This window comes from Pongo abelii, chromosome 7 (genome assembly GCF_028885655.2).
Source record: "Pongo abelii isolate AG06213 chromosome 7, NHGRI_mPonAbe1-v2.0_pri, whole genome shotgun sequence".
Taxonomy (NCBI): domain Eukaryota; kingdom Metazoa; phylum Chordata; class Mammalia; order Primates; family Hominidae; genus Pongo; species Pongo abelii.
The window spans coordinates 93,893,422-93,908,630 of NC_071992.2; the positions used below are offsets into that span (position 1 = coordinate 93,893,422).

Below are 15,209 nucleotides of genomic sequence, written 5' to 3' on the forward strand. Positions count from 1 at the left end.
GCACATGTCAGCATTCCAGTGAAAAACAAGCACAGAAGGGAGTTATTTCCATTCACCCAAAAAATCCACAGGCTTGAGTTGACTTGTCTTGTATGCCTAAGGAAACCACAAGTGGTGTCATACTGCTGTAAACTAAAACATTTCCTGCTATTCTTAACAGGATATAAATCTGTCTTTTGGCTGCCCTGCAGTTGTCTTTGTCTGTTAAACAAGACACCAAATGGCCCCTTTATGTCCCAGGTTGCCTAATAGGACTGTGTATTTGCTTTTGGGATGGAAAGCAGCTTAATTTAAAGAGAAAAATAATTATTATGTTTTCCTAACTTTGGTTGAGAATGCCACATTTATTTAATAAAAAAAACATATCATTGAGAATAAGTAGAGTTTAGTAAGGAAGATTTTATTATAAATGCCACAGAGAACATTCTCCCATAGGAAATAAACTAGTGTCTACAGTTCCCTTAAAAGATTTACTATTCTGAGGATATGGGAAAAAATAATACATCTCTGTGGTAATTATTTTGATTTCAATTATGGTTGAATCTACTCTGTCACATTGCTCTGAAATTGTCATAGACCAAATATTTTGCATGTTTTATGGACTACAAAATTTGACTATAAGAAGAGTCATCTACTCGTGTTTCTGCACAAACTATGTTGTATATTCTCCTTTTTAGTCTCTAAAATTGTGCAGATAAAATTAGTCTAAAAAAAAGTATCAAGGACAACCTTAAGAGAATAAGTGTGTTACAAATGGATAATTTAGAAAATCAGGAAGCAAGGGAGGGGTTGATATGTGTTAAAAGGTCTTCTTTGCACCTGGTCCTCATAGCAGCCTTGGATGTTGAATGCTTGTATACCCTTTTATATAAGAGGATACGCAGATGTAAAGAAATTAGTTCATTTTCCCAAAGCTATCAACTATGAATGGCCTATTACATATTCAAATTCGACTATGAATGGCCTATTGCATATGCAAATAGAAAGAATCTTCCATGCTCCACAGAAAGGAATTAAACAGCTACCTTTACTTTTGGTATAATGGTTGTATAAGCATCAGGTTTATATTTAGAAGCTACTATTACCATCATCTCTCCAACTCAATTCCAACTCCATGCCTCCAAAACAGGCACTGGTCCTGTAACAAAGGACAGAGGGGGACACTTAAGTATGCTATAATAAAACAATAATTTTTGCAATCGGATACTATTATGAAATCCAATTTGTAATCTCTCTCTAATTCATAAAGGATTCAGATATTTGTAGTAGACATGTCTTGCTTTAACAATCTAAAGCATATTCAGACCCCTCTACTTCCCACTGTCAGTCTGTTTATTGCTTTTTGCACTTGTGTATACATTCATCTTCCAAATTATAAGTTCCTTTGAGGGCAGCTATTGTAATATCAAATTCTATTTTCCTTCTGCTGCAAAAATCATCTCTTAACATACTATTTGACACACATATATATATACACACACATACATGATATATTTAATATTACTTGTTCTAATTTTATTAAATAAGACTATAGTAGGAGCCCTCTTGTAAGAAGCTAATAGGATTTAGTTATTTTAATTCCTGTTACTTCAAAAGTTCTAATATTCAGCTTTATACGTGCTTTGTTGGGTATAACATGTGCTCTGAAGTAAGAAGGGTTTTTACTAATTTTGATGTCCTCTCTGGTCCCTGGCCAATTTGTGACACCATGTTTATTTTTAAGATCTGACAGAGGAAGGCTGAACATTTTTGTTTGTGTAAATGAGAATCTAAACATGATCCTTGGCCTGTATTCACCACTAATGAGTGATAACCCAGAAGGAGATTGTATTCCAGGGGTGCAGCTATTTCTGCCTAAAGAGTTCGAGAGAGGACATGGTTGGAGAAAATAGAGCATAAATATATACTATAAAATTAAAAACAGTTAATTTAACTTGAACAGAAAGTGGATATGGTTAACATTGTCTGCATGTTTTGAGTTAGTCTGGAATATGTAGCATGATCAATGAAGCATGGTGACACACTTTGAGAGAGATATTGGAAGCCAATATTCATTCATGGGTAGAATGATAAATGAGGCAGCATTATGAATAAACACATTACCAGATTTTTAAAATCGTATTTGGAAAGCATAGTGGCAGCAAGATCTTTTTTCAGTTGTTTGAAAATTGAAACAGTTTTCAAAGAGGCATGGCATTGTAGTAACAGCCACCTTTTTATTGTGATGGGAGGTATGACTTTAATCAAGGATGACGCATTTGACAATAAAGAACATGAAGACACTGTTCTGTAACATGAACAGGAAGAGATGGGGGACTGGATACTGCAAAGGATATTCACGTGCAATGACTGTACATTAAACACAAATGAGGGCACCTTCATTACCTATTATTCTAAATCTAAATAAATAAATCTCTATCACATGGATCCATGAAATTTTTTACATAGCTTTTTAAAATCAGTTGTTAACATAGACCTCATTTTTTGATTAAGGTAGAGGAAGCAACAGGAACTAGATTAATCCTCATATTTTGTACATAATGACAAAATATACTAGCTATTTTTATCTAAGAATATTATAGATAGAACAAAATATAAAGATATACACAATTGAATACAATTTGGCATTATCACCCTTATCACACTCTCCTCTCCTACAAGGCATACTCTGTTCTCTTTTGCTTTCCATGGCAACATAACCCTCATTTTTTGTTTCTTTCTCTTGCTTAGGCTTTTCAGTGTCAAACCTTTCAGACTCACTCAATTCTTCTGATATCTTTCAGAATTAGAGTTCCTGAAAGTATCCTTACAGCTATGCTTATGGCATGTATGATTAAGAGTGGAAAAACTCCAGGAGGTAGGAGAAGCTCTACATCTTTCATGTCATTCTAAAAGATACTGTCTCCTGGTTTTCTTCCAAGTGTCAGAAAAAAGAAATTCTGAAAGTATCATTAGGATTGTTATATTTCAACTTTTAACACAGAACTTTGGCTATCCGTATATCAAGCTATTTTCCTCTCTGAGTGCAAATATTACTGCTGGTTACAGTGTTTCCTAAAAATTCAGATTAACTTGCTTTTCTTAGAAACCTTTGGATTATTCCAGGAACAATCTTATACATAGGCTCAGCTATCCTTATTTTCAGAGATAGAAATGGCCTTCTTGTTATACATTTCTATCAAGTAGAACTGTTAAGATATATAATCAAAATGCTTAACAGATTCAAAATTTGATTTTCAAAATAACTTTACCACAAGGAAAAAAATAAACATAGATGGAAGTTAATTATGCTTTCTAGTTCTATAGAGTGGTACTAACCGTAGGTAGAAATTGGAGAAGCTCAGAAGGGAGATTTTGGGGGGAATTGTGATGCATTTAATTTTAAATATATTTTCTTTAGGATTATGGAAAGGTATTTAAGAGAAAATATCCTCCAGATTATGGGAAATGGGAATGCCTAGAGTTCTGTTATCTTGGTAACTATGTTGGCATTACTGGTACTCTTTATCTAATCCCAAGAACTGGGCATATGTCATTGCAGAAGTTTTAAAGATTACACTCCTTAAATGGTTTCTGTACTATGAATAAAGTACAGAAATATACTTCTAAGATTGATCTAGATTCTTTTTAGTCACAGGTTCCTGTTTTCTTGCTCTAAAGTAAACAATAATGAATAAAATAATGTTCTACCTATGGCATCTACATGACTTTCCCAATTTCCTTCTCTTATTAGAACTGTTGGCAAAGGTAACAAACTACAGTATTTCTAATGCCCTCTCCAAACATCTACAATATTTCATCCTTCCTTTAAATACTATTTTTTACCAATTTATATTTTACACAAAATCCTCATATTTTAGAACAACAGAGTATTTTTACAAACCTTGGAAACTGTAAATCATGGCAGATGGAACACAAGTTGTCCACTTTATATGTATATTTCATAACTCTTTATGAGCATAGGTTAAACAATGCTCATTTAAAAATAAATATAAAAATTAAATAATTCTAAAGAACAAAACAAATTCCTTTGTTTGAAAATGAAACAAAAACCCTAAACTCACGCTAATGTGAATAGAAATGCATTCAGAAAAAATCCTAAAATTATCTTTTCTCACTTGGTAAGAGATATACTATTTGCTTCTCGGAAGATATACATTTCTGTCTTACAGATGAGAATGCAGGCATAGATAAATATATTATTGTTATTTGCTTCAAATCATAGTAAGTAGCCAAAACAGGATTCAATAACCAGAATTAGAATTTTTACTTAATTTCCAAATTTTAAGAATTTATTTTAGCCATGCTTTATACCTTGATCAGAATCAAACAAAATTTAGGAAATATGAAATTTAAATATACATATATAAAATGGCACTGACAATTATGTATTCATGAAAAACACGATTTTTAAGATCTAGAAAATAACACTATTAACTCTGGTTACATTATTAAAATATAAACACATAATTCCTAAATATGTTAATTTTAAATAAGAAAAATAAAATGAACTGAACATTCTCTAATGATCATAAGTATAGAGTAAGATTATCCCTTCTCCACGAGCAGCTGTTAAACATGTTTTCTTTCCTTTATTTAAAAGAAAAAACAAGTTAACTTTTGACAAAACAGTGTAAAGTTATTAACTATTTCTACAGTGGTTTACTTACATCCTAGAAAGTGATGAAGTTTAAATGTAACCAACTAAGCCCCAATAACTATAACTCTTTTAATAAAAGAAATTTTGTGTAGTTCTCATACTACTGCAGTTTCCCCTAGCTAATTCCTAATGAAAAGCCACTAGAGGGTGACCAAACATCATTTCCTTTTCTTCTCTTGCTCTGGTTACTAATATTTAGGTTATATTAACATTGTATATATCTCTTAATATGAATTATTTTATACGTATTCTTGGAGATTTTTCGTTACTAGAATTGTTTGAACAAAAGTGAATTCAATAGCAATTAGTCACAAGAAGTTTAATTATTTCTAACACTCTCATTTCACTTGGTCTTAAATGAAAGATATGATGAAGCATTTGCAATCCTTTTAAAGTTTAAATAAAGGTCAAATGAGAATTATGAAATTTTTACTCCACAAGAAGTGTATTATTCAGAATTCTCCAGAGAAACAGAACCAAAGGATATACATTTTGGAAGAAATTTATTATAAGAAATTGGTTCATGCTAACTCTTATATTAATAGAGGCAATTATGGAAGTTGAGCAGTTCTACAATCTGCCCTCTGCAACCTGGAGATCCAGGAGAGCTGGTGGTATAATTCAGTTCAAGTCCAAAGTCCTGAGAACCAGGAGTGCCAATGCCAAGGCTGATGAATATAGATGTTCCAGCTCAAACAATTGGGCAGAAGGAAAAAGTGAATTCCTTCTTCTACTGCTTTTTTTTCTTTTCATTCTTTTCAGGTGCTCAGCAAAGTGGAGTATGCCCAGGCACACAGAGGAGGAGTACCATCTACTTTACTGGGTCCACCTAATCAATACTAATCTTATTTGGAAACATCCTCAAGACAGACCAAAAAAAACTTTTAATCTGGGCACCCCTTGGCATAGTCAAATTGAAACATAAAATTAATCATTGCAAGAAGTAAATTTTTATTCCCTCTGGGCTATATATATTATATAATTAACCACAATTTTGAAACTAAAATATATAATTCTGAAAACAATGTCTTAGCATTTCTTAGCCTTTGAAAAATTATTTGATAACATAATAATTATAAGCAGCAGGTATATTTTGAGAAAATCAATCAATTTCTTGGCATACAATTAATTTTTTTAGTTTTATTCCATTTTCTTCCTGAAGTATATTCTGAGAAGTCTTACTAAAATATATATTAATAATTACAAATAAAATAATAGTATAATTTTATAGTATAATTATATATATATAATTTAAAAAGATTTAAAAAGAAGTCGTTTTAATCCCAAGGGTCTGAAGTGTATTAAGAAACTTGAGAAAATACAAATTATTAACTGACATTTCTAGAACAATGATCATCTATACAATAAATAAATATTTTATTTACAAAAATTGAATGAATATTTATTTAAATCAGTGACAACCGAAAGAGAAGTAGTTAAAAAATAAGTATTTACCTGTCAATTCTCCAAGTCTTTAGACCATGAAGCAGGCTATTATTAATAAGGAAGTCAATAGTTTATTCTTGTTTTTCAGACAGTGTGATCTGGAGTTGAACTACTGAGCTTTGTTTGAATCTGAGCTGTCATTTGCTAATTATGTGACCTTGAGAAAACTAGTTAACCTCTTTAAGCCACAGTTATCTCACCCCTAAAACTGGGAGAATAAATAGTTCCTATCTCAGGGGATTGCTCAGTGGATTCGCTAAGATAATGTGTACGATACATTATGCAGCATGTCCGGCACAGAACTCCTATTCAATAAATGTAAATTATATTAATGATGAGCTTTGCATCTTGATGAGTAGGTTGGGCAAAATATATCATCTTTATGGTACTTCTAGCCTTGGTTTGCAGACAGATTAGTTACTGCTATAAACTATTCCTTCCTCTCTTAACTTTCAAATTCTCCTTCACAGTTCCTCAAATTACCCATTTAAGGATTTTGGATATCTAATTTAATTTAACAAATATTTATGAAATCATATATAATAATTGCAATGCTTATAAACCCTTGCTTAGGGCCTGGCACTATGGTAGATTCAATGAGAGACTGAAACAAAATATAAAACAGTAGTCTATCATAAAAGGTGAGAGGAGAGTGAGCTGGAGTAGTTGAGGGAAGGGGAAGGGAGAGAAATGAAGGGAGGATGAGAGAGATTGAGAGAGGAGGGGAGGGGATGGGAGGGGCGAGGAACTAAGTTTCCTCACTCAGGCAATGCAAAGAGGCCTTAAGATTATAACCATGTTTAACATATGATAGCACTACCTATCATAGCACTCTATATTATATTTAGTCACCTGCTTAATGGCTATGTTCACGAAGGGACCTGAGGTCTATTTAGGTAAGATCCCTGACTATTCCTTACCTCTGTATCCTTGGTCTTTGCCTGGCTCCTGCCACTTGGAAAGGATACAAAAATATTTATTAAACTAATAAATAAAAACTATCTTATCTCCTGCGAGTGATATTTTTGATAAATTTTATTTTTAGCACATTTCAAATTTGCAAAACATTTGGGAAGATAGTACAGAATGTTGCCATATACCCCCTAATATTTCACCTATTACTAACATCTTTCATTAATATGTTACATTTGTTACAATTAATGAACCAATATTAATACATTATTTTTAACTAAAGACTATACTTTTTTTCAGATTTATTTAGTTTGTACCTAATGTCCTTTCTCTGTTCCAGAATTTCATCCAGGAAACCATATACCATTTAGTCACTCTGTCTTTTTTTAGCTCTCTTTCATGTGACACTTTCTCAGATTTTCCTTGTTTTTGACAATCATGAAACTTTTACAGGTCGGGTATTTTATAGAATGTCTCTCAATTGGAATTTCTTTGATGTTTTTCTTGATGAATTTTTTGATGATTGGTCCTGGGCTATGGGTTATGCCTTCGGGAAAAGAATACTACAGAGGTAAAGTGCCATTTTCATTACATCGTATTAAAGGTATCCACGACTGATCACTGTTGATGTTGACCTTAACACTAATCTTGGCTGAGGTAGTGTTTATCAAGTTTCTCCACTGTAAAATTATTATTTTTCTAGAACTCCTAGGCTCCAGTGATCCTCCTGCCTCAGCCTCCCAAAGTGCTGGGATTACAGGTGTGAGCCATTGCACCTGGCCAACTTACTTTTTTTATCAAGTGATTTATGTTCAGATCCAGTTTATGTTGATCTGTCATTTCACTACTCAAGAAAAATCTTAGTTCTTTAGCTTCTACATTGTCTGGAGCACTCTAACATAAACCTCTTCATAGTTGTAGGATGATTAAAATCAGTGAAGAGAAATAGTTGGACTAGTGACCAAGGCCTTCACCATCATTTTTTTTAGACTACAGTTGCTTACCTTAGCTTTTGAAAAACTGGTAACTCCTACTCAGTCATTCACTTAAATTTTCTGTCAGGCATGATAATTGATGGTGGTAAAGAAAAGAAAGGAAGTCAGAGGAGAACATGAGAAGTAAAGGAATAGAGATTAAAGGAAAGACCCCATAGCTGAAAGACTATCAGAAACATGTAATTTTCAGGGTATTGGAGCTGAACTGTGACACTCAAAAATATATGACTATGTACTAAACCTTGGAAGTCTGTGAGTGTTACCTTATTTGGAAAAATAATCTATACAGATGTAATTATGTTAAGAGTCTTGAAATAAGAAGATCATCCTGGGTTGTCCACCTGGGCCCTAAATCCAATGTTAAATGTCCTTATAAGAGACAAACAGAGGGAAGACTCACAGAGGAGAAAGCCATGGGAAGACAGAGGCAGAGATTGCAGAAATGCAAGAAATGGAGTCTCCCTAGTCCACCCCAAGGGAGCATGACCCTGCAGAATTATACACTTTTGTCCTCCAGAACTGTGAGAAAATAAATTTCTGTTGTTTAAGCCACCAGGTTTATGGTTATTTTTAATGGCCCCTTAGGAAATTAGCACAGGAGGGCTTCTTTACAAATCATCACAGTTATCAATAAAGAATACATAAATGATTATAGCTAAAAACTGGAAGATTTATTTAGGAAATGTGTGTGCTGAGTAATGAAAAGTTTTGCAGTGGAATAGGATGGCCTAATTAAAGTATCAGTGACCTTTTAGTTTTTCAAAGTGCTCCTAGATCTTCTTTGGTTTTATTTTTATGTTCATTGTCATGGACATTATTGGTACTACAGAAAAGGTGAAACTGACTTAAGTTTCTCAGTTTAAGGAATTGATGTATTTTCTTTTTTTTTTCTTTCACAGTTTCAGCATATTTCTGACAAATACACTTTTCCTGGCCCCCTTCTCCCACAAATGTAGAAGTGGCAGTACGTGTGGTTTTGGATGAACCTCTGATGCTGTGCTTATCATTACTGTGTATTGAAAATACATACTGTTCAGTGCTCAATTATTTCATATCAAGCAAAAGTAGAAATTGGAGTTTATAAGACTCTAATAATAGTAAATTATTATGCATGAGGCATTCTGTTAAGTATATTCATGTACTGTTTGATTTATTCTTCACAACACCCTTATTAGGAGCTACTGCTGTGTCTTGTAGATGGAGAAATTTAAACCAATGAGCTTGTTAAAAGTCATACAGCTGAGAGGAGATAGGATTACAATTCTAACATGGATCTGTCATTGTCCAGAAATATATCATTTAATCAACATACCCTTTATAAGCAGATAATCACCCTATCTTAACAGTTTGACACAGAGTCAATGTTTAACTAATAGTACTTGAGATTAACTTTATATTGCCTAATGGGGCAATAAATAAGGCAATGAAGAGGTAGGCCTTCAAGAACATGTCTTTCTTTGAGGAAAAAACTGCCCAAAGCTATCCCTCCAAAATAGGCTGCAGAATACTACTAGGATCACAAAATGTGGATGTCTTCAGATAAAATGTGTCCTAGAGTTAGTATAAAACTCTTGTTTTATGAATGAGGAAAATCAAGGTAGAGGTGTTTATTGATTTGCTCAGGGATTATACAGTTAGTGACAGAACTTGGACTAGAAGTACTGGCATTCAGAAGGACTAAGGTTATTAATGTTGCACCTCTTGGCATACATACTTTAAAACAGTCAAGTCCAAACTACTATGGAAGAAACTTTATTTATAAAAAACTTTTTACTAAAAATTTTTGTAATGGATTATTTGAATTACAGTGGAAAAGCATATGCACCAAGAGACTCCAGATGTGACCATTAAAGAGAAGAATTTTATCAAGTAGAAGTAATTTATATGGTTTTGGCTCATTATTACTTATATTACAGCCATTTAAAAATGCACGCTTACTTCCAATATTTTGTAAAAGGGTCAACCAAGTAGGTCTGTTATGCTGCCTGAAGAAATAATAAGTTCATCTTTGACCTAGTCTCTGCCTGCTTCTAGTTTTTTGCCTATTCTAATTAATAAAGCAAGTAAGCTAAATTAAGAAATCAGGCCGGGTGTGGTGGCTCACGCCTGTAATCCCAGCACTTTGGGAGGCCGAGGCGGGCAGATCACGAGGTCAGGAGATCGAGACTATCCTGGTTAACACGGTGAAACTCCGTCTCTACTAAAAATACAAAAAATTAGCCGGGCATGATGGCGGGCGCTGAGACAGGAGAATGGCGTGAACCCGGGAGACAGAGCTTGCAGTGAGCCGAGATAGTGCCACTGCACTCCAGCATGGGCGACAGAGTAAGACTCCGTCTCAAAAAAAAAAAAAAAAAAAAAGGAAATCACAAACTGGTATTTTGTTTTGCCACCATAATTTTTAAAAATTTATATGCAATGAAACAATTTGGTTTTCAGTGTACAGCTTTTTAATTTTCAGTACATGCATAGATTCATGTCATCACCATAATAATCAAGATACAGAACATTTCCATCATCACAAAATATTCCTTGTACCATCCCTTTATAGTCATACTCTTTCTCCTCTGCCACCCTTACTCCCTGGCAACCACTGATCTGTTCTGTCTCTGTAGACTTGCGTTTTCTGTCATATAAATGAATTAACAGAGTATGAAACCTTTTGAGACTAGCTTCTTTCCCTCTGCATAATGCCTTTGAGATTTGTTCATGTCGTTGAGGGTATCAATAGTTTTTTTGTTTTTTTTTGTTTGTTTTTTTAGATCGCTGACTAGGTTTTCACTGTATGGATGTGCCAGAGATTATCTAGTCAACTATTGCGTGGGATTAGAGTTGGTTCCAGTTTTGGGCAATTATGAATAAAACTACTGTAAACATTCATATACACGGTTGTGTTTAAACATAAGTTTTCATTTTTCTAGGATGAGTACTTAGGAGCATCATTGCTAGGTCAAACAGTTAAGTGTATATTCAACATTATAAGAGACCTCTAAACTATTTTCCTGAGTAGATGTCACATTTTGCATTCACAACAGCAAAATATTAGACTTCAAATGGCTCTGTATTTTTACCAATCCTCAGTACTGTCAATATGTTTTTATTTTAGCCATTCTAAGAGGTGTCTAATGGTATGAAGTGATATCTCAGTGTGGTTTTAGTTTGCTTTTGCCCGGTGGGCTATTCAGAAACATGTTTGATTTCCAACTATGCCTGGGTATGTACATGTGTTGGGGGGATTTTCCATACATCTTTTTAAATGATTTCTATTTAATCCCACTATGTGTAGACAATGCATTGATTTTTTTAATTATTTTAATTTATTTTAGCATTGTGGCTTATTTTGGTGAATTTTCCATGTGCCCTTGAAAATTATTTGCATTTCTTCTACTGTTGAGTAGAGTGTCCATAAATGCCAATTAGTTCCAGTTGATGGATAGTGTTGTTTAATTTTTAAAACATTTTTGATTGTTGCTTTGTCTCTGTTCTAATTTTAATTTAATTTTTAATTTTTATGGATACATAATAGTTGTATATTTGTTCTATTAATTACCCAGAAAAGACAGTTTAAATCTCCAACTCTAATTTTTAATTTCTCCATTTCTCCTTTCAGTTCTATCAGTGTTTCTATCATGCATTTTTGAAGCTCTATTGTTTGGTACATAATCTAATTGATATGACTTCTTGGTAAATTGGTGCTTTTAATCATTGTGTAAGGTCACTCTTAATCTCTCACAGTTTTCCTTGCTGCAAAGTCTACTTTATTTGTTGTTGATATAGCACTCAAAGTTTCTTAAGATTAGTGTTTTCATGGTTTATATTTCTCTACCCTTTTGCTTTTAAACTACAAATCATTATATTTAAAGTGAATTTCTGGCTGGTTGCGGTGGCTCATGCCTGTAATCCCAGCACTTTGGGAGGCCAAGTCAGGTGGATCACTTGAGGTCAGGAGTTTGAGACCAACCTGACCAACATGGTGAAACCCCCTCTCTACTAAAAATACAAAATCAGCTGGGTATGGTGGCACATACCTGTAATCCCAGCTACTTGGAAGGCTGGGGCAGGAGAATTGCTTGAATCCAAGAGGCAGAGGTTGCAGTAAGCTGAGACCCTGCCACTGCACTCCAGCCTAGGCAACAAGAGCAAAACTCCATCTCAAAAAGAGAAAAAAAAAAAGTGAATTTCTTGTAAACAGCATACAGTTTCTTCTTTTTGTTGTAATGATTTTATAGTCTGCCTTTTAAGTGATCTATTGAAACTATTTACATTTAATGTAATTTTTGATAGATTTGGAGACATATCAAACATTTTACTATTTGCTTTATCTTGATATCTTCTGTGTTCTTGTTTCTCTGTTTCCTATTTCCTACTTTCTTTTGGATTGCTTGAATATTTTTTAGTAATCCATTTAAATTTATTTACTGAGTTTTAGCTTTAACTATTTGTATAGTTATTTAGTTGTTGTTCTTTTTCTTTGACTTGTATTGTGAATATTTTAGGCATTATAGGGCATGCAATCTCTGTTGTCAATACTCAGCTTTGCCACAGCCATTTATAAATTAATGTGGATGACAGTGTTCCAATAACATTTTATTGGCAGCTGGTCTATGGGCTGTAGTTTGCCAAACCCTGCTCTAGAGACCAAAGGCCTAGCCACCATTCTCTACTTCTCCATGCGAATCACTTTTTCTCATCCAGCCCTATGAAATTGACCTTGCTTTCCATTGTTATAAGTAACGAGTCAGTTATGATTATATTACTATTTTATCAGAAATACATGTACTTATTAGAATTTAAATATTTATTTAAATTGACAAGTAAAAATTGTATATATTTATAGTGTACAACATGATATTTTGAAATACGCATACATTGTAGAATGAGTAAATCAAGCTATTTAACATACACCTTACCTCCCATAATTATCATGTTTTTTTGCAGTGAGAACATTTAAAATCTACTGTTTCAGCAATTTTCAAATATACAATATATTATTATTATCTGTAGTCACTAAGATATACAACAACTCTCTTGGACTTATTCATCCTAATTTAAATGTTGTCCTTTGACCAATATCTCCCTATTTCCCCCCTGCCCCTCAGCCTTTGGTAACCACGATTTTACTATTTCACTGAGTTCAACATGTTTACACTCCAAATATGTGAAATCATTAGGTATTTGTGTTTCTGTGCCTGGCTTATTTCACTTAACATAATGTCCTGATTCATCCATGCTGTCACAAATGACAGATTTTCCTATTTTTTAAGGCTTAATCATATTCCATTGTGTATATATGCGACATTTTAAAAATTCATTCATCTGTTGTTGGAAACAATGTCCATTTCTTGGCTATTTTGAATATTGCTGCAATGAACATGTGGATGCAAATATCTCTTTGACATATCTATTTCATATCCTCTGGATCATATGGTAGCAGTAGTTCTATTTTTAACTTTTTGAAGAGTCACCATACTATTTTTTATATGACTGTACTAATTTACATTCCCACCAACAGTATACAAGGACTCCTTTTTCTCTACATTCTCACTTGCTTTCTTTTGTCTTTTTAATAATGTTGTAAAATGGACTTTAAAAAAAAATAGGATCTTGCTCTGTAGCCCAGGCTAGAGTGCAGTGGTGCCATCATGGTTTACTGCATGCAGCCTCAACCTCCTAGGCTCAAGGGTTCCTCCCACCTCAGCCAACTAGCTGGGACTACAGGTGTGTGCCACCATACCCAGTTATTTTTTTTTTTTTCTGTAGAGGCAGGGTCTCACTATGTTGTTCAGGCTAGTCTTGAACTCCTGGGCTCAAGTGATCCTCTTGCCGTGGCCTCCCAAAGTTCTGGTACTACAAGTATAAGCCACTGTGTCTGGCTGAGAATGGGCTTTTTAAATTTGAGATTTCTGTCACTGTTTTTGTTTTTGCTGTTTATTTTTATTACATCAATTCCCTTTAATTTACTGAATATCCAACTAACCACCTTTGTAGTAAAACACAGCCAGCCAGATAATATTTCCAGGAGTGGTTGCTGACTTTACTGCCTTCTGAAATTTCAGACAATGCTTATTAATATCAGTACAAAGTTACATTGAAGGCTGATGTTAAGTAAACAGCCAATTCAAATTTTTGTCTTGAGAAATTGAGAAATGGTAAAGAGAATGAGGGATTGAGAAAGGGTAAACACAAGTCAGATAAGAGAAAATAAAAGTGAATTCAACATTTCTTAAAGAAAGTAACATGAAACATTATTAGCCTCAATCTTTTTATTAGTTTTTCTAAAAATCAACTCAAGATGGATTAAAGATCATAAAACCCAAAACTATAAAAACCCTAGAAGAAAACCTAGGCAATAGCATTCAGGACATAGGCACTGGCAAAGATGTGATGACGAAGATACCAAAAGCCATTCTAACAAAAGCAAAAATTGACGAATGGGATCTAATCTGACAAAGGTCTAATACCCAGCTCTATGAGAAAGTTAAACAAGTTTACAAGAGAAAAACAAACAATCTCATTCAAAAGTGGGCAACAGACATGAACAGACACTTCTCAAAAGAAAAGACACTTCTCATACTTTCAGCCAAAAATCACATAAAAAAAGCCCAACATCACTGATTATTAGAGAAATGCAAATCAAAACCACAATGAGATACCATCTCACACTAATCAGAGTGGCTATTTGTTGGGGGTGTATGACAACACATTCAAGCTTATGTGCAAGGCATTTGAGGTCCAGGCATGGAAAAATGCTGAGGCACTGTGTGCATATTGTTTGTGCATCAGACTGTAACTCCTTGACTCTCAAAACAGGACAAGGAACAGGATGTGTGATAAGGAGTGCTGAACACAACACCTAACAATGTGGTCTGAGTGTTTTTAGATGTAATAAACAAGGCTATTTGCGTCTCATGACCCGAGCACAAATAGCCACCTGGTAGATATTTCTTGTTTGCCTGAATTGTAGTTCAACAAACCTTCTCAATAAATACTTGGCAGACGGATCTTTTTAGATCCATCTTTGTAGATGCTTTAGCTCAGGCTCAAGTGGACGGCCGTCTTTTCCCTCAATGCTCGCAGCACTCCCTCGGAGGAGTTGCTCCTCACCCCATTCAGCTGTAATTGTCTGAATACTTATTTCTCGGTGTTCACTGCAGAGCAACCTGCAAGTGGTGACCCTGACATGATTGCCTTGAAGT

At 34.0% G+C, this 15,209-nt stretch overlaps 1 long non-coding RNA gene across 1 annotated transcript in view; it reads right to left on the reverse strand.

The window, feature by feature from the left end:
• Positions 1 to 379: 379 nt before the first annotated feature.
• Positions 380 to 15,209, reverse strand: part of LOC129061055 (uncharacterized) — a 35,017-nt gene continuing 20,187 nt past the window's right edge. Inside the window, exon 2 of the long non-coding RNA XR_008528031.2 lies at positions 380 to 1,138. This is a non-coding gene — a long non-coding RNA (uncharacterized LOC129061055). The remainder of the gene's footprint in view (positions 1,139 to 15,209) is intronic.